Genomic DNA, 27,819 nt, shown 5'->3' with positions numbered 1-27,819 from the left:
GTCTCACCTACTTTACACTTGAACTCAAGGAGATGGAGCTATCTCTGGCTCAGTTTGTGTCAGCACAACTCATCCTGTGCCCCATCCCATGTGCCAATCTGTCTATATATGTCCACACCAACTACTCACCTTATGCTGCATTGTAATCTCTCTCTAGTCACTTCATTTTGGTTTCTCTCTTTTTGTTTTCCCAAAAAATTATTTTAAAATCTTATTTAAGCATTTGAAAACCTTTTGCTAGCAATTTTCTTAGCAATTTCATTCAATAAAGCCTCAATGTTAAGGTAGATAGCTGCTAAAGTAGAAATAATACTCACAGTTGAATAGAATCTCAGAAGGATGGAAAGATGGCAAGGCTTTTAGGAGGCAAAATTTATGGGCATCAATGAAAGTACTAGAAAAAGGACTGGTGTGTCATCAATCTGTTTCACATTGACAAGTCTGTCTAACTGAACCTAGGCTTTCTATAGTAGGGATGGGAAGAGATTGGACCAAGCAGTTTCTGAGATTCTTTTCAGCTCTAACTTTCTATGTGAATGCAGGAAAATTTGGGGTTTTGGTAGGAAAAACTGTAGTCCTCAATGCAATTCCACATGGTAATCTCCAAGATTGTGGCTACATTGCTCTTTATTACAATAAGGATTTATGGAATGCAATTATCATTATTCATAAATTGATTTTAAATAGAGAGATTGTCCTGCATTATCAGGCCCAGCATCGTCCTATGAATTCTAAACATCCCTCTCTCCACACACAAACACACAGAGAGTACAAAAACAAACCAAAAACCAAACAAAACCCCAAAGGTTAAAAAGAATGAAAACATGACTAACTGAAGAACTAAGAGGAAAAAAAAAAATGAACGCTTCGACAGTCTTTGATTTTGGAGCCCCCGATGAGAATCACTGCATAGCAGTGTGTTGATTGTAATCTGTTAGAGTTCTGAAGATACTCCAAGCACACCGTGCATAATTGCCTACACACAGAACTATGAGATGATAGGTTTACTTTGCTGTGAGTTCCCAAGCTGACTGTAGCAGCACTGGAAACATACCTCACCCTTTAAGATCACGTCCATGCAGTCAGGCACTGTGTCCTAAACCCTTCTGCAGTCAGCAGGCAGCAACCGTGACATGTTCAAAAAACACTTAACATCAAAACCCTAGAGCATCTCAGATGGCAAACTTAGAGATACTGATTCTAAGTCATTTTGAGGAAATGGTTTGACATATAAGAATGAGGGCCAAAGAGAATGCCTTTAGGGGCATCCATCCAAAGATCACAGAGAAGAAAAGCCAGATTTGGGGGCCAGAAAAAAAAAGGTAACCGGAGAGACTGGTCTATAAAGTAGTCATACAGGATGGTTTCCATTATTTCAGTGGAAGAAGGAGCATTAGTGATATGGAATGGGTTTACTACCAGCTAGAGGAGGTCCTCAGAAGTCTTTGCAGTGAGAGATTTAGAGCATTTATTTTAGATTAGGATTGCTTGCTTGCTGGTGTTTAGAGCAGAATGATTCTAAGGACAAATATGACAACAGATGCTTCTCCCAGCATGTATGGAGACTCAGAACCAACAAGCTTTTATTATTATTATTATTATTATTATTATTATTATTATTATATTTTTTCCTGAATGGTGATTTGCTCCAAGACTGTGCACTGGCACGTGGCATATAGCAAATGAACAAACAAAAATCAAACAAACATACTTTCTTCATCTATTCTTCCATTGAAGGGCATCTAGGTTGTTTCCAGGTTCTGGCTATTACAAACAATGCTGCTATGAATATAGTAGAGCATATACTTTTGTTGTATGATAAGGCCTCTCTTGGGTATATTCCCAAGAGTGGTATTGCTGGGTCCAGGGTAGGTTGATCCCGAATTTTCTGAGAAACCGCCACACTGCTTTCCAAAGTGGTTGCACAAGTTTGCATTCCTACCAGCAATGGATGAGTGTACCCCTTTCTCCACAACCTCTCCAGCAAAGGCTATCATTGGTGTTTTTGATTTTCGCCATTCTGACAGGTGTAAGATGGTATCTTAAAGTTGTCTTGATTTGCATTTCCCTGATCGCTAAGGAAGTTGAGCATGTCCTTAAGTGTCTTATGGCCATTTGGACTTCTTCTGTTCAGAATTCTCTGTTCAGCTCAGTGCCCCATTTTATAATTGGGTTGATTAGCCTTTTACGGTCTAGTTTCTTGAGTTCTTTATATATTTTGGATATCAGACCTTTGTCAGTTGCGGGGTTGGTGAAGATCTTCTCCCAGTCAGTGGGTTACCTTTGTGTCTTAGTGACAGTGTCCTTTGCTTTATAGAAGCTTCTCAGTCTCAGGAGGTCCCATTTATTCAATGAGGCCCTTAATGTCTGTGCTGCCGGGGTTATACATATTAGAGTACTACTCAGTAGTAAAAAACAAGGACTTCTTGAATTTTGCATACAAATGGATGGAAATAGAAAACACTATACTGAGTGAGGTAAGCCAGACCCAAAAAGAGGAACATGGGATGTACTCACTCATATTTGGTTTCTAGCCATAAACAAAGGACATTGAGCCTATAATTAGTGATCCTAGAGAAGCTAAATAAGAAGGTGAACCCAAAGAAAAATATACAGGCATCCTCCTGAATATTAACCTTCATCAGGCGATGAAAGGAGACAGAGATAGAGACCCACATAGGAGCACCAGACTGAAATCTCAAGGTCCAAATCAGGAGAAGAAGGAGAGAGAGCACGAGCAAGGAACTCAGGACCGCAAGGGGTGCACCCACTCACTGAGACAATGGGGATGTTCTATCGGGAACTCACCAAGGCCAGCTGGCCTGGATCTGAAAAAGCCTGGGATAAAACTGGACTTGTTGAACACAGTGGACAATGAGGACTACTGAGAACTCAAGAACAATAGTAATGGGTTTTTGATCCTACTGCACAAACTGGCTTTGTGGGAGCCTAGGCAGTTTGGATGCTCAACTTACTAGACCTGGATGGAGGTGGGTGGTCAACAAGAAGCCTCCAGACTTCTCTACTCACAGAGATCACCTGCTTTAGAAGCAGAGTTAAGGTGCAGGGTGTTAGTGTGTCATTACCTGAATTTCTGCAAGACGTGGAGTTGGTGAAGTCTACCGATAACTCAAGAAGACTTACAGCTTGTATCAAAAAGTTGAAGAGGCTAATTTGTGTGTGAAGATAAAGGATGCCCTGGGGAAATATAAAACAGTGAGAAAAAAAGACAAGAAATAATAGATGCCTTAGACCAGAGAGAAAAGAATATGGAGACAAGAATGGAGATAAAGAATGGAGAGAAAACAGAAAGAAATGAGAGGAAAATATGGAGGTCATAATAAAGGAATAGATTCTGCAAGAATATGGGAGCTGCCTAACATTTTCTGTTTGGATTTATAGCTTGCACTACAAGATGGAGCCCATATATGGCACCATTATCAGGGCTGAAAACCCGTGGTTACATAGATTACAGACTCCAAGGGAGAACATACTATTATTATTATGTTAAATGAGTATAGTTAAACTCACTCTTAATGACATAACACTATACCCATAGATCATTGCATCTCTTCCCCATCATCAATGTAGATCTTCTTTTCCCATTTTTCTTTTTATTGAAAATGGTTTTCCTTATACAATGTGTTATGATTTTGGTTTTTTCTCCACCTACTCCTCCTAGATCCTCCCTACATCCCCTCCCATCTGAATCCACAACCTTTATTTCTCTCCTAAGAAAACAAACAGGTATTTAATGATGATCCCTTGTGCAGAAGATGCTGATTAACACAGAGATCCACTCCTGGTCAACATGTAGAAGATAAGAGACTCCAGAGTAATATGCAAAATATGGGCATCTGTGTCACCCACCCTGCTTCCAAGGATCAGGAATTGTCTTGGAAGAGGTGGAGAAAGATTGCAAGAACATACAAGGACTGTACTCGCACCATGCTGACAAAATTACAGAATGAAGGGGAGAGTTGAGCACAAAGTGCTACTTCAAACTGAGAGAGCACTGTCGCTGGATAGCTACTGGGAGAGGCAGGGTCAGTTTCCCTTAAGGGTGTGGCCCCTAGTAGGTTGTTAGTGCTCCAGGGGATCATCCCATACCCAAGAATAATTTTGTAGCACAAATTAGACTCCACAGGGGAAAAAGAAGAGGACAGGAAGTTGGGTGGTTAGAGAGATGAAGGCAGATCTTGGAGGAGTTGGAGGAATGAATGTGATCAAAATGAATTATATAGGATTCCTACAAATTTAGCAAATATGCCTTTTTAAAGGAGAACTAATAAAATGAGCAAATAAAAAAGAGAAATGATAGAATGCTCTCTAGGATCCTCTAGAATTGCCCCGTTTCTATCTATTAGACAATTGTTAGTTAGAACACACCTAAAAATTAAAGGTTGCTTCTATTTGACTTTCAGATACCCCCCTTTGATGCCAAATTTTGCAGAATGAAGATGTAACTATGCCAGCATGCATGCCTGCTATTTCCTTTTATCCCTGTGCCTGAGTTGTTCTACCCTCATCTTCAGTAAGTCTGGTGGACTAGGAAGAGGGAAGGAGGAGGCTAAGGGAAGGTTAGAGGGTTTCATTTGTCACTCTGTTAGTAAGGGCAGGAGGTACGGCAGCAGTGCCTGGGGAATAAAGTGCTCCAATAATATCCAGGACAACAATGGCCACATCTGGCCTTTGAAAATGACTAAGAATCAGAGGTAATAGCTAACACTCCACAGGACTGTAATACAGCGAATCAGAGGTAATATCTAATACTCCACAGGATTGTAATACCTGCAATTTAAGTGATGAGCACTAATTTCATGCATCTCTTCATGCATATAAGCACAGGAACTAACTCATGAGCAGTTATTCTCTAAACACTACCGTTCTCTGATTCCCAAAGCTCCCTACAAAAGCAGTTCACCAGGGTTATGGCAGTAGCCTCAATTGTGAGATGGAGGCTCCCTCTACTGGGCCAAAGCTTTGTTGCAGTAAGTATGAGTTCCTAACCCGCTCTGGATTGCTAATTCCTTGTGACTAATGTTTGACTATGCTAATGAAGTAAGTGTTAGAGATAATACCTAATTAACACACACATACATACAGTCACACAGTCCACTGTCTCGCACACATATACACACACAGTCAAACTCACTTTGTGGCATTCACAACACACACAATAATGCACATGTAGTTATTCACACATGGCCGAATCTTCACTGAAAGTTCGCATGCAGTTATCTACTAAGAACAGCAAGGGCTTTGACAGTTTAAAGTTCTTACTATTCTTTTGGAGGACCCAGTTTTGAATCCCGGCACCTACACAGAGGTTCACCACCATCTGTAATTCCATTCCTAGAGAATTTGACGCCCTCTTCTGGCCTCTGTAGCACATGGAGCACAAACATATATACAGGCACCAAATCCATACATATTAAAATAATAATAAAAAAACCCACAGTCTTTTTATTTCCTATGAGCTTAATCGACACAGATGTGAAGAATCATTTGCTTTTTTCTATAACTAAACTAAAAATTAAGGCTTGATTTTCATACCACTCTTCTCCAGTTATTAATGGAAAAGCCAATTACTTTACATCCAATTTATAGTACTTTAGTTTACTTAATTAACATCTCAGAATCTTGGATTTTTGATGCCAGAAAATAGGGTTTCCTAGGCTTGTAGGAATTAACGTTCGAAACGTCTGTAAATCACTTAATTATTTCTGGCACAATTCTGTGTAATTCTCTAGCAAGTGAATAAGTGATAATTTTGTCTTTGTCTCTGACCTTCCTTAGTGGCCAGGTCAATGGATTTAAATAGAAGCATGAGACTTGCAGTAACTAAAACAGGAAGAGTTGAATTATTTTAATTGAAACATTCTCTTGACATTAATAAATATGTGCACAGCGTGTTTTGTCATGCAGCACTGTGTTGGAGGAGAGGCACAAGAGTGAATATGATGTATTGCCTTTCCATTCCTGAAGGCATATGGAGGGCAGAAAGTGCGCCTCTTCCTCTGTCCCTGCTCTTTGGCACTCATACTTGTAATGATTTCCCAGTAGGCACATGCTCAAACAACCTTTAGTGGTCGCCTTCTTCATTCATCCATCTTTAAAGCATAAGATGCACCTGCTCTAAGCCAGGACATCTGTTACCAAACCCGCGCTTCTTTCTTCACCTGTCTTCTCTTACCCACAATTCTACCAATGCATTTTGGTGACACTTCTTTGTCGAGGGTTATATTTATGTGTTGTGAACTCCTAAACAAGAGTGGTGAAGCAAATGTCCTATTTCATGCTATCACCCAGATCAATATTTCTAATTTTGAACAGTCGTACCTTTCATAATCCATGTCAAAGACCAAGGAATCTATACCAATAGAGAGAGAAATAAAATGATGTGTTCCACTCAGCTAAACCAAGAGAATAATATTCATTCTCTTAATTTCTATATTACACAACCAAGTACAGTAGAAAGAGAATGGAGTCTCTGGATCAGTGTGTTGCCCTCTGGACTCATCAGTAGAGACCCAAAGGATACTGTCCAAGTCTGATGCACATTCCATTTCTAGAAACTTCTTTTAAGAATAAGCTTCCCCAAAGGGATGTATTCTAGATTAATATGATAGAAAGAAAGTAGCAAGTGTGACTTTCACACACCAGGTATGTTTTCCCCCACAGAAGCCTTCGCCAAGTGCAATATCTCCCCTTTTCTTAGTGATTCAAACATGAGGATCTATACCAAGACTCCTGAGACCATGGCAAAATGTTTACATCCCACACTTCATCTTGCTTGAGTTGAATCGTTGCCCTTGTTATCTTAAATCTATAGAAGTTTCAGTTGAAGTGTCACCATATGGCTTGGACAATGCACCCCATGAGGGCTACAGTGACTGTTCTTGACCTCCAGAGGCATGCTCGGCACTACTGCAACTGCCTAACATAACAGGCATGCAATCCATATTTGATGAATTCAAACTGAGCATCTCAAAATATTTTATTTCTGATATATTATTGTGATCTTAGTAATAGCGAGACTCTGAACTCAATGAATGAAAGTCTCTAGGCTTCAATAGAGTTTTAATCTATAGTGTGTCCCAAAGTTTGGTTTAAATTGTCAGCAGTGAGAGCGAGGTTGCATGGACTGCACCATCCTAGTGATTTTCTGTCATTCTGTTCCAAAGGTCTTTCTTTCTCCTTGTGTTTTTTTTTTTTTTTTGAGCGTTGATACTTGTTTTTCTTAGTCACATACAATAACTAACAGAGAGCAATTGAGTCAGACATCCTCTGCCACAGTTAGAATTTCAGTGTTGATGTGCTTTATCTATGGACTCTGATGAAGAGGGAAGCGAGTCAAGCCCGTAGTCACTCCCAATATCCATCTCCGTCTTCTGCGAGCTGCACTTCCCAGATTGACTATGTGTCTGTTCTGATGTATCTGCCTAGTAACCTTGCCTGACTGGAAGCAATTTTTTTTTTTTTACATCTTAGCAATGCATAGAACTCACAAGTGTCCTTCCACTTCTCTCTTGCCATAGAAAAGATAATCATAGGAACTAGAAGGGTCAGGGAATGGTCTATGCACGCTGCAGGACAATCTGCTATGATAAATCATAAATTAACCGGGGATCCAGTCGAGAGGCTAGACAGTGCTGACCATCACCTCAAAAGTCCACAGCCAGACCCACAGCCCTGCCAAGAACCACGGCCACAGTAACAAGTTGGGATGGGTGAAGGGACCTCCATACAAGAGTACGACATGTTCTTTCAGACCAATGAGCAAAGCTGGGACACAAACACCATATTTAGAAGAATGGCAACTCACAGTCATTTTCTGTTTGCTTTGATATTTATGTCTTTCTGCTGATAAACCAAATTCTTTCTTCAGACCTCATGGGACTTGCTTACTTAGTACCCATTCCCCCCTTCAACCACTTCTCCTCTCCCTGTCCTCTTGTTTTCACCCTACTCCTTCTTTCATTATCCTCTTTTTTCTTTATCCTCTTCTATCTCCTCCCAAAGTCTCTCATCTGTCTCTTCTTCTCTCCCCGCCACTTCCTCCTCCTTCTCTTCTTCTCTGCCCCCTTCTCCTCTGCCTGCTTTACTTGGCAAAAATTTTGTTCCTCCTAAAACTTCTTTACCATCATACAGGAAAAAAGAAAAGAATACTGCTAAAAGAATTGTTAATGGTTGACCCATAAATAAAATCCATTAGAATGATAGACAAATATTTTGAAAAATGATGAGAAAAATAACTCATAATTGTACATTTATAGCCTCTATTCTCACAGAAATCTATGACTTCCCAAAGCATTTACACACTCAAAATCATATAGTCCATGTGTTGGTGATGGGGATAGAGTCAGGGAATTTTTATCCTCCCGAACAGAAATGTCATACTGAAAAAAAAAAAAAAAACCTCTGGAAATTTAAATCTGAGACTAAGAGGAAGATGACCGATCTAACTGTGTAGATGCTTTGTGAAAGGTCATATCTAAGATGATTTAATAAGGCACTGATTTGAAAAGAGTCTGTGATTTGACAACTGAGAAATGGCAACATGAGAAGTTGGGGGGAGACAAAAAAGTAAGCAAAGAAGCTGTGAAGATTAGACAGAAAAACATAGCGATAGTATAACAAAAATATGATAATATCAAACAATACAAGGGAAAGATCATAAAGAGAGTGGCAAAAACACCTCTGCTGAAATCTGTTTAGAGCTAAAATAAAACAAGGATTAAAAAGTGTTGAATTTGACAATGTACTTTCCACTGGGGAATTTCAAAGAAAAACCTGCCAGTGGAATTAGGGGTGGGATGCATGCCAAGCTGGACAGAAACAAGTAAATCAAGGGCAGATATCTTTTATAATTCAAATGCAAAATAATAAAAAGGAACATTTATAATACTGAATGGTAAGTGGGAGAGTGTGGGAGCATTATTTACTTGTTATGAAGCTCATTACAAAGTTAGGAGCCAAGTTTAAGGTCGCTGCAGAATCTTGGGTGTGTGTCCATTTGCCTTGCTTACTACTTGTTCAAATGTTGATGTAAAAGATACAAGAAAAAAGAGAGCGAATGAAGATTTATAATTTGTTTATGTGTATAGTAATATATTGAACTATGTCTCCCAAAAGGTAAAGAATGAAGATTGAAATATCTTGAAGAGATGCATTTTTAGAAGGAGGAGGAATGATGCGCCTATATTAACTAGAGGGAAGATAACATATGATTTCAAAAGAAAGGAATATTCATGGATTAAGTAATACAAAGGTAGACAAGGGGACCTATTCTGTTTGGCTACTCATATTTTTTTTTATTTTTATTTTTGGAGAAAGCTGTTTGCAGTAGCAGTGCAATGTCCTGTGAAAGCAAATGCTGACATATCTAATATATGCTACGTGCTCCATAATTAATAAAAAACTATTGAAATTGTATTGAAATTTTCAGTTAGCTATGGTATATGGCACTTAGGTTTTGGAGGGTTAGCATATTCTCAAAGTATCTAACTCCAGATAGGGCAGAAAAACAAATGTAAAGGAACGCTTAGCAGCTACAACAGAGGGCACTGTTCTGGAACTCTAAAGAATATCTATCTCGGGCTCCATTCTGGATTGTATTACAGTACTGTCAGGATCTCTCCTGATGGTATTGTCAAGGGCTGTAACAGGTGCTAATTGGGCTATGAGAAACGAGAGCATGCTGCATCGTTATATGTATATCTTAAATATGTGACAATATAGCAGAAAAAATGATATCTGAAAAAAATTATCATGTTATGATAATACCTGCTTTTAGTTATACTACAGCTTTAAGAGTATGTATTTTTCATTTATACAATGCTGCAAAGTTTGAGGTTAACATGAATTTACTACATGTATTCATGTTGTTGCTTGTAATACAGTATTACAGATTTAATGTTAAGTTACTGATATTTTAATATTTTTGATCATAATATCTGAATTTTTTCAGGGAACACAGGTATTATTAATACTATTCAATATTTTATCCTTTGCTGTGCATGGGTATTTTGTCTGCATGTATATCTGTGCACTGCATGTGTGAAGTGCCTGAAGAGCCCAGAAGAAGCCACTGGATGTCTTGGAACTGGAGTTACATAGGTTTGTGAGCCACCATTTGGGTGCTGGGAACAGAACCCAGGACCTTTTGAAGAACAGCCAGTGCTCTTAACCACTAAGCCATCTCTCTAGCCCTATCTAGTATTTATATTAACACTTTGAAGATAAGGCAGTTGTAATGTCATTGAGGAACCAACTTTTTGTGCAATTTCTGTTCTACTTAAAATTGCATAGTAAGGAAAAGAAAAACTGCCAAGTTCTCATATTTAATTTATACAGTGAAAACCTATATAATTTAATCCATCATATATGTGTATATATATACACATATATATACAAATTTGTATGCCTCTAAATGTTAGAGTATTCATCCAACGAAGTATTGTACAATAATAGAAATATTAGAATGATAAATATATTTAATGTTATTTTATAAAGCTTAAAAATAAGTAAAGTGAAGTAACTTACTAGTCAAATTTATATGACACAACTCTATTTTTATAAAGTAAGACAATCATAAAATTAAGCTCAGACTAATGGCTCCCTCTTCTGTCAAGAGAAAAGTGAATTTGAATGCTCACATGTTTACAGAAATTTAAGTTGTCTTTTCTTGCACAGGATATTCATAATAAAAATTTGTTTTTATGACTTACGTAAATACTGTATATGGGTCAACATAAATACACATACATGATAAATTGATATTTGGGCTAAAACTTGATAACAAATAGAAAATCACAATATTCATAGCAGTTATATTCCCGATGCATGGAAAGCAGGTTGCATTTAGAAACTTGAGTCACAGTTCTCAATAACTGAGGATTTACTTTATAGGAAGCAATCAATAAGCACATAACATCTGGAAGAGAACGTTTATGTCCCACTCTGCATTTCGTATCACTAAGTTGGCATCTTTTCCTAAATATCTTCATATGCTGTATGTGGCAGTTAGTACTAACATAGCAATGCCAAAGAAATAACCATTACATTGGTGATCTAATTAAAGATCAGGCAATCTAGATGCTGATGCAGAATGCTCCTTTAGTTTATAGTATATGCCATTGTATGCCTACGTATTATTACAGATTCCAGATTAAGCCATGACATTGTTTTGAGATTACAAGCTTTTTAAACTGTTTTTGAACACATGAATTTTTTTGTTCTCATAATTAAAAAGTCAGAAAAGCTTAAAGTGTAAATTAAGAGTTTAGCCAGTTACTATGCTATCTCTCAGAAATCCCAGTAACTCTGGATTATAGCCAGGGATGCCAATGAAATGATAAGTGTTCATTTCTCAGCACTTCCTCACCTCCACCTCCAAAAGACTATTTCTCTAAAGTTTTATGAATTGCTGCTGAAATTCTTCTGGGAGAATCATGATAATTACCGCTGCTTGTGCAGAGGTACAAATCTACTACATCGATTTCAGCCAAAAGATACATGCCTCAAAAATTCATTTCTCTTCCATGTGAAGCCCGAATGCAATTATCCAGGCAGACAGGGTTTCTTTCCTAGGTGGGGAGTTAGATACCAAGAACAACACCTCAACTCTTGTAGACTTTGACTGTGCTTGCTGTTAAAAATGTAAGGGTGTCTCTTCTCAGAGGATACAATGCTTCTCACTCATCAGTAACATACATAGCCACAAGTACCAGGTATGTTACACTTTCAGAGTTGTATGTGTTCTTACAGTTTATTCTCAGAGTAGAAACATGTGGATTAAAGGTGTTGTGGATCAAATGCCAGATGTTCACATTTCTTGGGGCGCCATCAGTCCTATAAAGTTGAGGTTTAGATCCAAATGTGGCTGTCACCTTTTTTTGAACTGTTATCATCTTCTGTCTAGTTCCCTAAACTTCTGACTCCTACATTGTTAACATAATGGTATCTCTAAAGTGAAGAACTGATCACTGAACACATATATTCTCCCATAAAATTCCACCAGAACATTTTCAAATGTTCTTTATTGCTGCTTAGAGAAAAGAAATATTTCTTTGCCATGAATTTGAGAGTCTTGATGATTTAATGCTTTTACCTTCTGAAACTCATCTTTCAGTGTGCTCCTCATAATCTGGGTCCCCATGCAATTCTCATGCAGTTTTATACTCTGAGTCTCTCCATTTGTTCCTGCTGCCTGCAGGATCCTGCTATGATTTTATTTTCATGAGGATAATAATTATTTTTCTGCTGTTTTGAAACTCAGATTGGATCCCACCTTTTGTAGTTTTCTTTTCAGGAAGACTTATCTAGCCCTCCTCCTGTAGAAAACGACATGAGATCCATGCATGAATGAATTAATGAATAGAAAGACAGACCCACATATAACTTAGCTTCCAGAAATGAAATGTGCTCACAGAAAAAAAAAAAAAAAAACCACAAATGGGTTGCTGAATGACTTTTCTTGTCTAGAAGCCATTATTAATGTACTGAAAACTCTTACAAAAGTTATTTTCTCTCTAAATTTTGCTTTCTTTTGCAGAAAAACAATAGGTGGTTGGACAATATTTGCTTAAGGTTCAGCAAACTCTAATTCTCAATCTTTCTTTGTTTCTCCACCTTCCCAGGATATGGAGGTGATGTGTTACATGGTTGGAAAAGGGACAAATGAAAAATAAAAGGTGCATGTGAACGTATTTAAGCAGAAGGCAGCTGCTCGGTAATATCTCTGTGTGACATTGATGATGAGATTTCTTTATAATTACATTTTTCCTGAAACAAAACAATAAAAATTCTACAATCCACTGCATTATTTTCTGACACCTTATTAGTTAGAAGACTGTAGCAGTGGACAGAAATGTTGTTTAGCAGCTTATGATCTTCAGGTCTTAGGATTCACATCCTTAAAGGTGTTTACGGCAGGAAATAGAATGGAGAAAGAATATTTCTACCCTGAAGACAGAGAGACAAAAAGAGAACATGCGCTTGGCCTGGTTTTGCCAACTTCAGTTTTCCTTGTGTCAAATACACACTGGGGGCACAGTGAGTACCACCGAAAGATGTTCTTCATCATGGTAGAATTCAGATACATTGGTGTGAAGGAGACAACTCTGCTGGGATCGATCATGCAGCAAAAAGTTTCAAGGATTTGATGTCTAATCTTGTAGAGTGTGTGTCTAGTTGTGGACTGTGAGTAGTATTCATGACAAAAATTTAGCTGCTGTTAGAAAGTTTTAGGATACAAGTTTAAAAGCAATAAACAAAAAAAAATTGTTCTTTTCAAAGTACATACTTCAGTGATTAATATGTTAATCATGTTTGATTCTAATCTGCTCATTTAAGCAGTTTCCTTGAGAACAGTCATATGGCACTTTCTAAACCTTGCCTCATTGGTGATCCTGGTAGACTTTTCTCTAAGCAAAATATTTATATGAAACTCTTGATTTATGCAGTCCATAAGGAACTAGTATTTGTTTCATAAATGAATTTTTATGTGAAAATTTATGTATAAGCTATATATATATATATACATATAAAATTGTTGATATGCATACAAGAATGTAAAGACAGATGAATTAAGATCTCTGCCATTAGCAAGGAGATCGCTCCTCCATTGCTGGTGGGAGTGCATACCTATACAGCCACTTTGGAAATCAGCATGGCAGTTTTTTAGAAAATTTGAAATCAGTCTACCTCAAGACCTAGGTATACTAATCTTGGTTATATACCCAAACTATGCTCAGTCAAACCATAAGGACACTTGTCCAACTATGTTCATATCAGCTTTATTTATAATATCCAGAACCTGGAAACAATCTATATGTCCCTCAACTGAAGAATGGATATAAAAAATGAGGTACATTGACACAATGGAATATTACTCGGCCGTTAGAAACAATAACATCAGGAAATTTGAAGGCAAATGGATGGAACTAGAAAAACATATGATGAGTGAGATAACCCAAACGCAGAAAGACAAACATGGCATATACTCATTCATAAGCAGATATTATCTGTAAAGTACAGAATAACCAAGCTACAATCCACAGCCCTCGAGAGGCTAGGTAACAAGGGGGACCCAAACAAGGACACATGGATTTTTTTTTTTTGGAAGGGGAACTAGAAGAGATCACCTAGGTAGACTGAGGGCTGGTGGGTATATACAATGAATTTTGTCGGGGGTGGGATAGAGAAGGAGAGTAATGAATGAGATACCTTGATGGAGGAAGCATTTTGGGGGTCAAGTAGAAACCTGGTGCAAGGGAAACTCCCACAAATCTATAAGGATGATCCCAGTTAAGACTCCCAGCAATAGTGGAAAGGTAGTCTGAACTGAACATCTTCTATAATCAGATTGGTGACTATCCTAATTGTCATCGGAAAGCCTTCATCTGGCACCTAATAGAAGCAGATGAAGAGATCCACAGCCAACCCCAGGGCAAAGTTCTAGGAATCCTGTTGAAGAGAGAGGAAGGATTGTACAAGTCAAGGGGGTCAAGGTACAGAGACAACCTACCTGGCCTCATAGAAACTCAGGGAAAGCCGGGTGATGGTGGTGCACGCCTTTAATCCCAGCATTTGGGAGACAGAGGCAAGCGGATCTCTGTGAATTCGAGACCAGCCTGGTCTACAGAGCTAGTTCCAGGACAGGCTCCAAAGCCATAGAGAAACCCTGTCTCAAAACAAAACAAAACAAAACAAAAAAGAAAGAAAAGAAAGAAAGAAACTCAGGGATGCTGGACTAACAGAACACATGGGAGCCTGCATGGGACCGACATAAGACGTCTACATATGTGTGCGAGTTGTATAGCTTGGCCTACTTGTGGGACTCCTAGCAGTGTGAGTGGAGCTGATGCTTCAGTAGGCTTTGGGAAACCTATTTCTCATATTAGGTTGACTTGCCAAGCCTTAAAACGAGGGAAGGAGCTTAGTCCTACCTCAACATGATAAGCCATGCTTTGTTGACACCTAATGGAGATCTGCTCCTTTCTGAACAGAAGCAGAGAATGAGTGAATTGAGCAGGGGCAGAGGGGAAGTTCTGGGAAGGAATTGGAGAAGAGGAGGGAAGGGAAACTGCAGTAGGTATATAAAATAAAAATAAACTTAATTTAAAAATATGTCTGCCATTAAGCTGTGCACAATACAGTGAAGTAAATGAGAGAAATGCACATGGATAAATAAACCTTTATAAAGTATGGCAGAAAATACTGTTTTGTGTGTAGAGACATGAATGGAATGAGCTGGAGATATATTTTGGCCTCATGATCAGAAAAGCTTTTGCAAATGAATAAGGGCACAAGCTTGTCCTTGACACAGACAAGAAAAAGAAGAGCATGTTGTTTAAACAAGAAGAGCATGGAAAATGTATACAGTTTGGCCACTAAAAAGCAAGCACACCACTCATGTGTTCAGTGGGGCCTCTGGACAGGAGCTTTAAAAACAAGGGCCCACGAGGTATGACATGGAGAGCCATGTCAAGGATACAAACTGCCGCTCAGTACCCAGGGCCCTGGAAGAGTGTGAACTAGTGGTGGCATGCGTAAACGGAGGCCTGGGCTGCTGCCTTGATGCATAGTGGACGGACATGGGATTGCAGCACTGATCTTGTGAGTATGATGTGGGTAGAAGAACAATAGAAGAAGGAAGGTTTCGAGAAGAACAACAGAGCTTACTGATCTGCCTTGAAAAGTCTGCAGAAAATAAAGAGAAGTAAAAGCAAATGATGCTGCTACAGAGAAAGGAGATGACTTACTCTGGAGAAAGCAATACTACTTTGTGATGTTTCCACTTTCTTAATATGATATTTTGAATGCTGAAGTTCAGATGGTATAGGCTCCATACAAGACTATGTCCTCATGGAGGCTGTCTTTGAGTTAAATGCTCAAGAATGCACATCGGAATGTTCAGAGATTGGCAGCATGCTGCTGAATATGTCCTCACCAAAAAAAAAAAAAAAAAATACACCATACTGCAGAAGCATGTGCCTGACTACAGACATGTCTCTAATTCGGGACCACTTACGTGTCTCTTCTACCACTTTTCTCAAAGAATTCAACAGAATTTTGCCTACGAGTCAAAATTAAAATGGATGGTAATTCCAGACTGAATAACTGTTCAAGAAAAACTATTGAAAAGTAAATTGGCAAATGGTTTGTGTTTTTTATGTGCTTGATAGATTATTTGGTGAGATCACTAAAGTTTAAACATCTAGCTTCTCTTACTTGCAGCCCCATCAGATCCAATTCACTCATGAGGAAAATGTCCCTTGCTCTCTTCTGTATCTGAGATTAGAAGCAGGCTTTTACTTTCTGCAGTTGTTACTGCCTCTTCTGCTATTTTTAATTAAAAAAGGAAAGAAGGAATAAAGATAGGAAAGGAGGGAGGGAGGGAGGGAGGGAGGGAGGGAGGGAGGGAGAGAGAGAGAGAGAGAGAGAGACTTCCTTTAATGGAGGAAACTATGTTTCTTGAGTGTTTTTGGGCTTTAGGATACTAGAAAGAGTATTTTACACTTTGTCCACTGTCCTGGTGCTCACAAACCTCCCTGCTTTATGAGAAAATATTTCTTTTATTTTTTAGACCCTTCTTTGAGCTCAGAAGCTATTAAAACAGTTGAATGTTCCTTCCTCCTAAAAGACCACAGATAAATTAGAGAGACAAAGGAAAAATAGTTATACACAACTCACTCATTCTATCCAGAGATTTCTTTTCGCAGATCTAAAGTTTGCCTATTAAGAACTTAAACCTTGGTTGACTCCATTTAGTGAGCAATCCAGAGAAGTGCCAGGAAGGACTATTTCACCAGGAGCTCAATCTGTATTCTTCTCTTAGTTGACAACTCCAGAAATACCACAAAAGTAGTAATAATAACTAAAGTAATAAGTGTGCCTTGGGAAAACGCTAAACGTTCGAGTTTTCAAGAAAGTACATCTTGAAAAATCACAAAATAGATTCTCTGCGTATGAGTGGGGAATCCCAAGTGCAATCATTTTTTTGTCCAGCTGAGGGCAGGATTGCCCCACTTTTAGAGTATACTTGTGCCCTAGAGCCTTAGGGAAAGATGGACCACAGACTCTTCAGCAGGAAGAGAACAAGGAGCTCAGAGAGGCTGGGGAAGTTGGCAGGTAAATCCAAAATCTGCAGCATAGACAGCAGCTACAAACTGTTTGTGGAGACAAAAATGCAAGTTTATGCACAACAATCATTTGCTGTGATGCACTGGGATGCGTTCATTCTGCAGGGTGAATAGATGACTTTTCGATTTTGTTTTTTGTGGGTGGGTTCGATAAACACTCTTTTAGATGATGTATAATAGCTTGTTTCCATCAAATTTGCAAGTCGCTGTAGCTACAATGTGCAACACAGATTCTGGCCCTCTTCTCTTCACTCCCTACTGAGCAGCAGTGTTCAGCAGTTGCCTGAATGATACCTTAAAAGGATAAGGAGTTATTTTCCACTAATACATACATTTGCTCACCTTGGTTGTATGTCCTGACTCAACATAAATCAAAGGTCTGATGATAACTCTGCAGTGTAAGACATTTATAGTATTAACACACCGATCCTCTTTCTTAAAGGAGTGTCTACGTTATGTGTCGGAGGTCAATGTTTATGCAGCATACTCTTAACACCCCTTTCTCAAACTCAGCACTAGACCACAAGCCAAAGCAACCCGGGAAGTTCTTAATTCTGTCAATACATGGTGAAAGTCGAAGACATATCTGTTGAGTCTTAAAGTATAAATAGGTAAAATTATATTTTAGGGTAGTAGAGAAAGGCCAATAGGTAAAATGCTTGCTACACAAGTATGATGACGTTAATTCAGATTCCTCATCCTATGTGATGTTTGACACTGTACTGAGGACCTGCAATCCCAGGTCTCCCAAGGAAAGATGGGAAACAGAGAGAGGAGAACCCTTAGAAACTCATAGAATACTAAGCCTGGAGTCCTGGCATTTGCTGCAGGTTCAAATCAGACAAACATGAGGACTGTTAACCAAGGTTATTCTTCCTCTGACCCCCACATGCTTGAGTATATACACACACACATGCAAACACACACACACACACACACACACACACACACACACATATATATATATACTACATGTTATAAAATAATATTTTAAACAACAATAAAATAAGCTATAGTTGGGCTTGGCATGAACTCAGTAATTTGACACTTCCTTAGAATCTATGAAATTCTGGGTTGGTCCTCAGCTCTATAAATCTGAAAAAAGAAAACAAGTACAGATAACGGAATGTCTGATGTGGGATTCCCTTCTGTATGCTGTGAATTCCTTTGGTTAATGCAGAAACTATCTCAGGCCTGTGATAGGATAGAGTAGAGCTAGGTGGGAAAACTAAACTGAATGCTGAAAGAAAGGAGATGGAGTCAGGGAGAAGCCAAGGAGCTGCTGCAAGAAACAGACACGCCAGAACCTTGCCAGTACAATAATGGAAATGGGTTAAATTAAGATGTAAAAGATAGACAATAAGAAGTTAGAGCTAATGGGCTGAGAAGTGAGTTAATTAATACAGTTTCTGTGTGGTTATTTCAGAAGTCTGGGCGGTCAGGAAACGAACAAGCGACTTCCTACAACAATAGTCTTTTTTTCCAAAAGGCTTTTCCATTTAACTTGTAACGCTTTTGACAATTGCTTTTTACAAAGATTTCTGAGTCTCTCAGATCCCAGTTTTACAAGGGAAAGAAACACTCTTCAAAACGTTCCTACAAGTCTCAGTGTATAAAAGGGAAAAAATTGTCTGGAGAGATCAATTAATCAATTATGCGAGGGCCAAGAGGTAGAGCTTAGTACTAGAGCATGTTGTTAGCATCCAGGGTCCAAATCTGTGGCAGATCTGTACAAAACACACAAAACAAAATAATGCAAAGGAGGCAGCTAGATGAACATGGACGATCATGGACCATTCAGCATATACTCTGCCACAACCCTGGTGTTGGAAAAGAATCCATAGATTCAGTTCACTACCCCCCCCCCTCCCCATGATACACAGACGGAACTCCGCCATTCTGTCGCCTGATGTTGGCAGCTTCCCTTGAGCGACACCAGCTGGCCTTTGAGCTTCCCTTCTGTTTCTCCTTAAGTGTCAGTCAAACTTAATCAAATGAGTTACAGAGTTTTAGCCATCCATCCCAAGCCCTATCCATACCCCTTCAGAATTCAATTGGCACAATGAACAGAATAGCTAGGTTTCGTGGGGGAGAGCTCACGTCATCCACACTTGGCTGTGAACGCCCTTGCTCATCCAGCCTAAGTGCAGCTTCTGGTGTGAAGCGTCCCTGTAGCTAGTTAGATACTCAATCCTTTTCCTTTTCAATGTGCATAGCCTCTCTAGACACTTAATTCCTTCTATTTCAAAGAAGTAATTCTTTATGTACACATCTTTCCTACTAGTTAAACTAACAGAAGAAAGAATATGTCTCTAGCAAATTTTTAACATGCCTAAAGCCTCTAGAATTCTTAGCTCAATGCCCAGCACACATAGGAAACCTAATAAATGTTTAATAAATGAGGTAAAATGAATTAATTCTGCTAAACCAAAGTCATTTCCCAGAGAGGCATTTTGATAAATGCAACAATATTCAAATAATTTTGTTTTACACAAAATTAACTACAAGTCAACCATTTAAATTCTGGAGAGCTGTCACCTTATGAAGAGCATTTTCTCTCAACCCAATGGTTGTTCACTCATATGTCTCATTTGGAAGGACATGAGAGAAAACATAAAGAAAGAAAGAAAGAAAAGCCCGTGACATGACATTCCTGGAGAATTAGGGACAGTTTTATGAAATACTGTGTGGCACCTAGAAATTCTAACAGTACTACAGTTGCCAACCATGGAAACAATAATTATCTACTTGAACTTGTCCAACTCCAGCCTCTGTGCCTGATTTGGTAGGTCCTTGTGCATATAACTCCTGCATAGTTGGCGAGAGAGAGAGTCAGGACTTACAGGAAACAAAACAAAATAGTACAGCATTTACTTCATAAGAACTGTGTCAATACAACATGGATTTATGTTAGTATTTGTAATGGTGACCAGACATTCGAAATGAACGGGAAATTCAGATTTAAATTACTCCTTTATGAAATAAAACAAGAAAAAATGGCACATTTTAATTTGACAGTAGGGTTGAGAAATTAGGAATTGAATTTATTTTCTAAGTAGCATTTAGTTATTTAAGAAGAACTAAAAAGGTGTTTACTTTCACTACCATCAAAATGGATGCACATTTGAAAATATTAAAATCACATCATTCTAGGGGATGGGGATACAGTTCGGTGGTAGTATGACTGCCTAGCCTCTATGAGGCACCACGTTTAGTCATCGGCATTGGAAACAAAAACTAGTAGATTAATGTGCATTTGTAACAATGTATAATTAAAAGGCTGATATCGTGATTCAGCGTGTATCTAAAAGAGAAAAGCATTTTTTAAGTAATTTTTTTGATTTTTTTTCTTCTCCCTCTTCTTCTTCCAATCCTGATGACCTCCTTTCTGACTCCCATCTCTCCTCATCCTCATCTGCCTCCTCTGTCTCCATTCAGAACATGGCAGGCCTCCCATTGAACAAAGCTTGGCACATCAAGTGGAGGTAGGACTAAGTTCCTCCCCCTGCATAAAGGCTGGGTGAAGTAATCCAGCATGGGGAACAGGTTCCCAAAAGCCAGCTAAGCACAGGTCCTGATTTCACTGCTAGGAGCCTTGCAAATAGAGGAGAAATTGCTACACTTTTACCTGAGTCAAGATGGATCAGAGTAAGCAAGGATTATGTAAAAAGAGAACATTTACGGAGTGAGAGCAACTAAACAGTATAGGATAAACATGGTAGTTTAATGCAAGCAGGGATACTGACATGTGGTAAGCACTTATTGAGCAATTACAATGCGTCAGTCATTGGCCCTGCATCTCTGTAAAGTGTATTCGGAAGAGTAGTTTTTTTTTTTTTCCTTTTATTGATTGTTTGTAAAGTTCACATCATGAACTGCTATCCCTCTTAGCTCCCTGCCCCCCTTGTGTCTACCCTCTGTCCTTACAACCTCCTCTCAAAACAAAGTCAAATTCAATGGAAAATGCTCAAATCAAACCAAACAAAAACAAAACTTTGTGTGTGTGTGTGTGTGTGTGTGTGTGTGTGTGTTGTGTGTGTGTGTGGGGGGGGATTCTCTTTCCTTCTGGGCCTGTTGGCCACCAGGTCTAGAGCAAGACACAGTAGCAGCAACAGAAAACCTTGACAGCCCCTGAGAAGGAATGGAGATAGCTACCCAGGAGACAGACTTCAGTGAATCAGATAAACTTTATTCCAGTATATCAGGAATATATAGGATTGGGGAGCCTGGGGACAAAGCCTAATTTGCCTTAAGCGGCAAGATCCTACCTCAAAGCTTTGTATGTGGCAGAAGGGTCCTATCAAAATGGTTAGAGTGGGCTGGAGAGATGGCTCCTGAGTTCAATTCCCCCAACCACATGGTGGCTCACAACCATCTGTGATAAGATATGGCGCCCTCTTCTGGCATGCGGGCATACATGGAGGCAGAATGTTGCCTACATAATAAATAAATAAAAATAAATAAATAAATCTCATTACCATGTGGGTCATCAGGTGAAGAACATTTGCAGGTAACTGTGTCAATGCCCTGAGGAAAGTCACGCATCCTGAACCTAGAGACATCCTCCAGCTAAGGTTAGTAGAGAACGGGAAGTTCTGCTTCAGAGAGGAAGTCCTATGTTGTGGAGCTATTGAGATAAGCTGCTGGGAAGGACATGGGGAGATAGAAACCTCTGACCAGTCAGCAATGGCTTCCAACAGAAACAAAGGAAGGAACAAGGAATCTTTAGTGGAAGCTATAGTGTGGTCCGAGGAATCACACAGTGTACTCTTTAATCCACTCATGCTTACTTACAACTGTTCATTGCTTGAGTCATTGGTCTGGCCTGAGGCCCCTGGCATCTGCTACACCACCAATAATGGAGGAAGAGCAGTTCTTTAGGTGGTGTCATCATAACATCTTCCACAAAAGCAATATTTGGGGGTCTACTCCAGACTGTTCCACTGTTGACTTAGTACTTTTGAGCCTGGTGTCTTTTTACACTGTCCGTGCAGCACTTCTGGTCCTGGTGAATAGGATGCTGCATTTTCATAAGAGAGCGTGGGCCATTGCTGCTAAACCTAGAATTCTAAGAGTAGTCAATTAGCTGTGTTTGGTGGAATAAAGAAAACTAAACTGAGCAAAAGCATGGGCAGCTTTTATCAATGCTTGCCATCAAGCAAGTAATGGTTATTTAGGTCTAGCTTCTCGGGAGATAAAACAAAGCAATAGGGGTTAGTTACCTGAAAATATTTACAATGTGGATGAACAAAGTTTCAATAAAAAAAAAGTTTAACTAAAACATACAGATTCTAGAAAAGAGCACCAAGTATACCTTCACCTTCTTCACTCGCCGTCCACATCTGGGCCTTTGGGCCTGCTGGGCAGGCAGGTATCACTGAGCTATAACCCCAGCTCAGCAATTATATCCTTTAAGAAAAGGAAGTGGCTCTTCTTAAAAACAACAAAAAGAAAAAAGAAATTCAGTAAGATGCCCGTCAAATTTCTTCTCTCTGTGCAGCCTCTGTTTGCTCCGGAGACTCGCTCATTAGAGTGACAAACTTTCCTCCAAACACTAAGACTTCTAATGAGCTTTCCTAGTAAAACATAGTGTAGCGTTTCTATTTATTGTCTCTTTCTAGTCTATTTGAGATTCATTTTTTTCATCAACAAAAGCTATTCTAAGAAAAGAGTTGACTTAGAATTACCTGGATTTAAAAGGACTGCACACTTTAAAAGACTTCACAAAGAATGGAGTTCTGCATTCAGAGAACTGCACCATGGGGCTCTGGGGACAGTCCCCACACCCTTGTGAAGAGGCACCAAAGGTTAGGTGGCAACTGGCTGCTCAGGGGGGAGGAAATTCGTAGCTTAAGATGTTGATATATAAGGGAAAAATGCAATAACATTCAAAAGTTTAGGAACACACAAGATATTCACAAAGTTAAACTGACTGAGAAGCACTTGTTCAAATCAAGAGCTACTAGCGAAGGTAGAGACTTCACCTGTCCTGTTGTTTGCAGTCTGATGGACTTTATCAACCCAGGATGCTCTTCCTCTTATGGTTTTCTGGGAGATCATTAGATTTATCAGATCATTGAGACCTGTAGCATAGGGATTGTTTCCTCCCTTAGAATCATATTTTCTGGTCCTAGACTCTAAAGTATAAATTAAAACTTTCCTTGCTGTTTATTAATGCTGCTGAAACAGATTTGCCATCCGCATGCCAACAATCACTGCACTTCTGTAGGTATTTCAAGTGCACATGCACAGCCTACAGCACTGCTCCTTGATTCAGCTTTCTTCTTTGAAAGCAGTCTCCTTTGAGTCCATGTAGTGTCTGTTTCTCACTTAGTCTATTTTGTGGATGCTTTTCAACTTTCTGTTGTCTTCTTAGCACTTGCACTGTGGAGTGCAGACCTCAGATATGCTAGCAAATGCTCTCCCATGTTTCTAAGGACAAGAAAGGCTGCCAGAATTCAAACAAAACAAAATCACATCTGTTAGAACAGATTCACTCAGACCTGGCTGGTGGAAAAAGCTCAAGGTCAAAGGATCAAGAACGCAGATGCAGAAAAGGGCCTTGAGACAGATACACAGAGAAAATACGGTTTTGCATCAGCTTACTGACAAAGTGTGATGTGACCAGAGATTTGCGAGAAACTGAAAATTGTGTTCACTCTAGGAACAGTTGCTCAGTATTTGCTAAGGGGATTTCCATGTTGGCTTGATGGAATATAAGCACTAAAGTGTAGGATTTTCTAATATGATGAGGATGGTGATTCATTTATGTCGGTATGTTTCACATCTTAAAGATTTGATCAAATACCAGTAAAGTGGAACACATGATTTTTTCCTAATATGAAAAAATACATGTATAACACCTCATAGCCTATATAATAAAATTAATCTTAATTTCTTAAGACTTTACCGTCCACAGTTCACTTAGATGACTGGTAGCAGAGTAAATGGAAGAGATGAATCTCTAGAATCTTACAGGCTGGTTTTTGTACATAAGAAACACAGAGGGGTATAAGTATTATTCAACATGAATACCTATGATCGGCCAGAGAAGTCAGCCTGCTTCTGCATCTGATACACAAACCATTCCTCTTGGGTTCTGTTTTCTTCAATACTTTGGCAGCATAGGGCCTGACAAGCATACCAGAGAGGGGAGTAGCCCCACAGCTACCCACAGAGAAAAGAAAGCAAAACTCAGTAATAATAATGATTGCCTGTCCCCGAATCCAGCCCTTCTATATCCTTTAAAAGCTAAAAAATTTAATTTCGCCATAGATTTCCTTTTCTCTTATTTTCTTTTTTTTAAAGTTTTTAAAACATTTGATTATTTATTTATTTATTTACTAAAGATTTCTGTCTCTTCCCTGCCACCGCCTCCCACATCTCTCCCCCCCCCCCAATCTACTCCCCCTTTCTCTTCTTCCCTAGTGCAGACCAGGTTCCCTGCCCTGTGGGGAGTCCAAGGACCTCCCACCTCCTTCCAGGTCTAGTAAGGTGAACATCCAAACAGCCTAGGCTCCAACAAAGCCAGTATGTGCAGTAGGATCAAAACCCAGTGCCATTGTTCTTGACTTCTCAGCAGTCCTCATTGTCCCCTATGTTCAGCGAGTCCGGTTTTATCCCATGCTTTTTCAGACCCAGTGCATGCAAATGGACGGAAATAAAAAACACTAACCTGAGTGAGGTAAGCCAGACCCAAAAAGAGGAACATGAGATGTACTCACTCATATTTGGTTTCTAGCCATAAATAAAGGACATTGAACCTATAATTCGTGATCCTAGAGAAGCTAAATAAGAAGGAGAACACAAAGAAAAACATATAGGCATCCTCTTGAATATTAACCTTCATCAGGCGATGAAAGGAGATAGAGACAGAGACCCACATTGGAGCACCAGACTACAACCCCAAGGTCCAAATCAGGAGCAGGAGAGAGAGCACAAGCAAGGAACTCAGGATCGCGAGGGGTGCACCCACACACTGAGACAATGGGGATGTTCTTTCTCTTATTTTCTTGTCACTGAGTTAACACATTGAAATCAAGTGACACTGTAAACATTCAGTCTTTTCCCAGTGAAATTTTGGTGTTCACATCTTCCTGACTTTCTGAATGTCTAGAGAAATGGAACCTTTGACTCAGGAACGTGTGGGTATGTATAAAATGTGAATACATCATCAGTCTTTCTTTCTCTCTTGTCTTTCCCCTTCCTCTCCCCCTCTCATGTTTTCTCCTTCCTTCTCTCATTTCGGAGCATATTTACAATAAGAGCTATAAAACCCAGCATGGAAAACTTAATGGTCTGTTGATACTTTAACTTATGGTATCTGTGTAGAATTCTGTTGCCCTTTCTGCTTTACTCATGAAGAAACTTGTGACTCGTAGACAAATGAAGCCATAAAGTCAGGGGGCTCCCTCATATGAGGAACGTGAAGGATGGTGGTGAGGGGGAGGCAGGGTTACTGATGCCCTGCCTGATGTTACTACATTCTGCATTAAGAATGCTGAGATAAAAGACCTTAGGGCTCATTCTACGTATTGATGATACAGTGTCAGGGGGATTAGAAGGGCACAGCTAAGTATACAAGGCTTTCGGCATTTGTTTCATCAGCTAGGTCATTTTGTGTTGGGCTGAAACTGTTAAGATGAAAATAGACTTTTGGACATGATTAAAGAGGGTGATTTCCACGGTAAGAGCTGCTTCTCAGTGCACTGGCAAGCTCTGCTGCTTGGGCTTTTGACACCTGACATGGCCCTGGAATCTTCTGGGCCAGAAAGTCACTTTGGCAGTTACCAGAATAAACAAAAGGAGGGATTACTGTTTCCTAAAAGGTAGTAACACACTGCAAAAGCCAGTGCTTAGGACACAGCTGTTGTTCCCTTAGACATTAAGAGACTGACCCTTCCAGACTGACAGAATGTTGCCTCTCACAGAGTAATTTTCCCCCATAGGAGATAGACGTACTATCCTTAATAGGAAAAATAATAGCCAGAAAGCCATTTGCCACAGTTGCTCAGAGCCAGTAAGGCCTCCGTGGTATCCTAGATAAAGGGAAGAATTAGCTCATTAAATGTAGACTGGGGAGAGAGAAAGCCCCCAAAGACCCTTGGGTCCTTAGAGAGGAAACTAGGCTGCCTCTTGGGCCATGCAGGCTTGTTAAAATGGATGTAGCCCATCAAACGGAATGGCTACCCATGGGGTTCAGAACACAGGCCAGTGTTTTTAAGTGTAAGAAATGTTCTCTCTCTCTCTCTCTCTCTCTCTCTCTCTCTCTTTCTCTTTCTCTCTCTCGCTCAAGCTTTTATCACGAACAGCTGTTAAGTATGAGTAGTTGAATGAATATAATGATGTTTCCTTCCATTCCAAAACTGTCTTTATGTTTCAGGATATTAGTACTATTCAATGACAGTAATAATAAATGTACTAATAGTCACAAAATTATAAGTGTTCTTTTCTTAAAATTATTTTTTACATTTAATTTTCTACATATGGATGTTTTGTCTGCATGTGTGTCTCAACTGTGTGCACTCTCGGTGCCCACTGAGGCCAGAAGAGGACGCTGGATCATGTGGGACTGCAGTAATAAACAGTTATGAGCCACCATTTGAGTACTGGGAATCAAACAAGAATCCTCTGAAAGAGCAGCCACTGCTCTTAACCACTGAGCTATCTCTCCAGTCCCAGGTTAGGTTCTCACTTTATAGGAAAACCAACACAGCAAAAGGTACCAAGATCAGATGTCTGAGAGTACATTTTAAGTTCTATTTTACCTTGAAATCATCTCCACTCAAGACCAAGATCTTTCTAGCTATTGTAGCTTAAAAGTGAGTTTTGACATATATAGTGTGTGTGTGTGTGTGCATGGATGTGTGCTATTTTCTGTGTTTTATGAAACATTTAAAGTAGCTATAAGGGCTAGAGAGATGTGAGGACCTGAGTAGAGACCCCTACACATATGAAGATGCCAGTGAGTTTCCTGTAACTCCCATATTTGGGAGCTAGAAAGAGTAGATCTCTCCAGCAAACTGGTTAGATAGATAAGGTGAATAAGTGAGTTCCACTACATCGAGAGACTCTGTCACAATATACAAGGCGAGGAATGGCTGACAAAGACTCAAAGCATCAACCTCTGGCCTCTGTGTGTATGTACATACTTGTGTGCGTGCACCTGCATTAATGCATTTGCACATACAAATGTGAGCATGCATATACTATTGCTATTCCAGAACTTTGAAAAAATAGTTACAAAAATTGTCAAGAGGTTTATAGTCTTAATTCCTAAATCTATTTAATAAATACATTGCTTTTAAGAAATTTAATTATTGTTCTTGAGGTCTCAGTAGTCCTCATTGTCCACTAAGTTCAGCGAGACCGGTTTTAACCCAGGCATTTTCAGACCCAGGCCAGCTGGCCTTGGTGAGTTCCCGATAGAACATCCCCCTTGTCTCAGTGTATGGGTGCACCCCTCTCGGTCCTGAGTTCCTTGCTTGTGCTCTCTCTCCTTCTGCTCCTGATTTGGACTTTGATTTCAGTCCGGTGCTCCAATGTGGGTCTCTGTCTCTGTCTCCTTTCATCGCCTGATGAAGGTTAATATTCAGGAGGAAGCCTATATGATTTTCTTTGGGTTCTCCTTCTTATTTAGCTTCTCTAAGAACCCGAATTATAGGCTCAA

Source organism: Alexandromys fortis, unplaced genomic scaffold (assembly GCF_014885135.2).
Source record: "Alexandromys fortis isolate MF-2015 unplaced genomic scaffold, M_Fortis_MF-2015_v1.1 scaffold_4, whole genome shotgun sequence".
Classification (NCBI taxonomy): domain Eukaryota; kingdom Metazoa; phylum Chordata; class Mammalia; order Rodentia; family Cricetidae; genus Alexandromys; species Alexandromys fortis.
Note: the sequence above shows the minus strand (reverse complement) of the source record.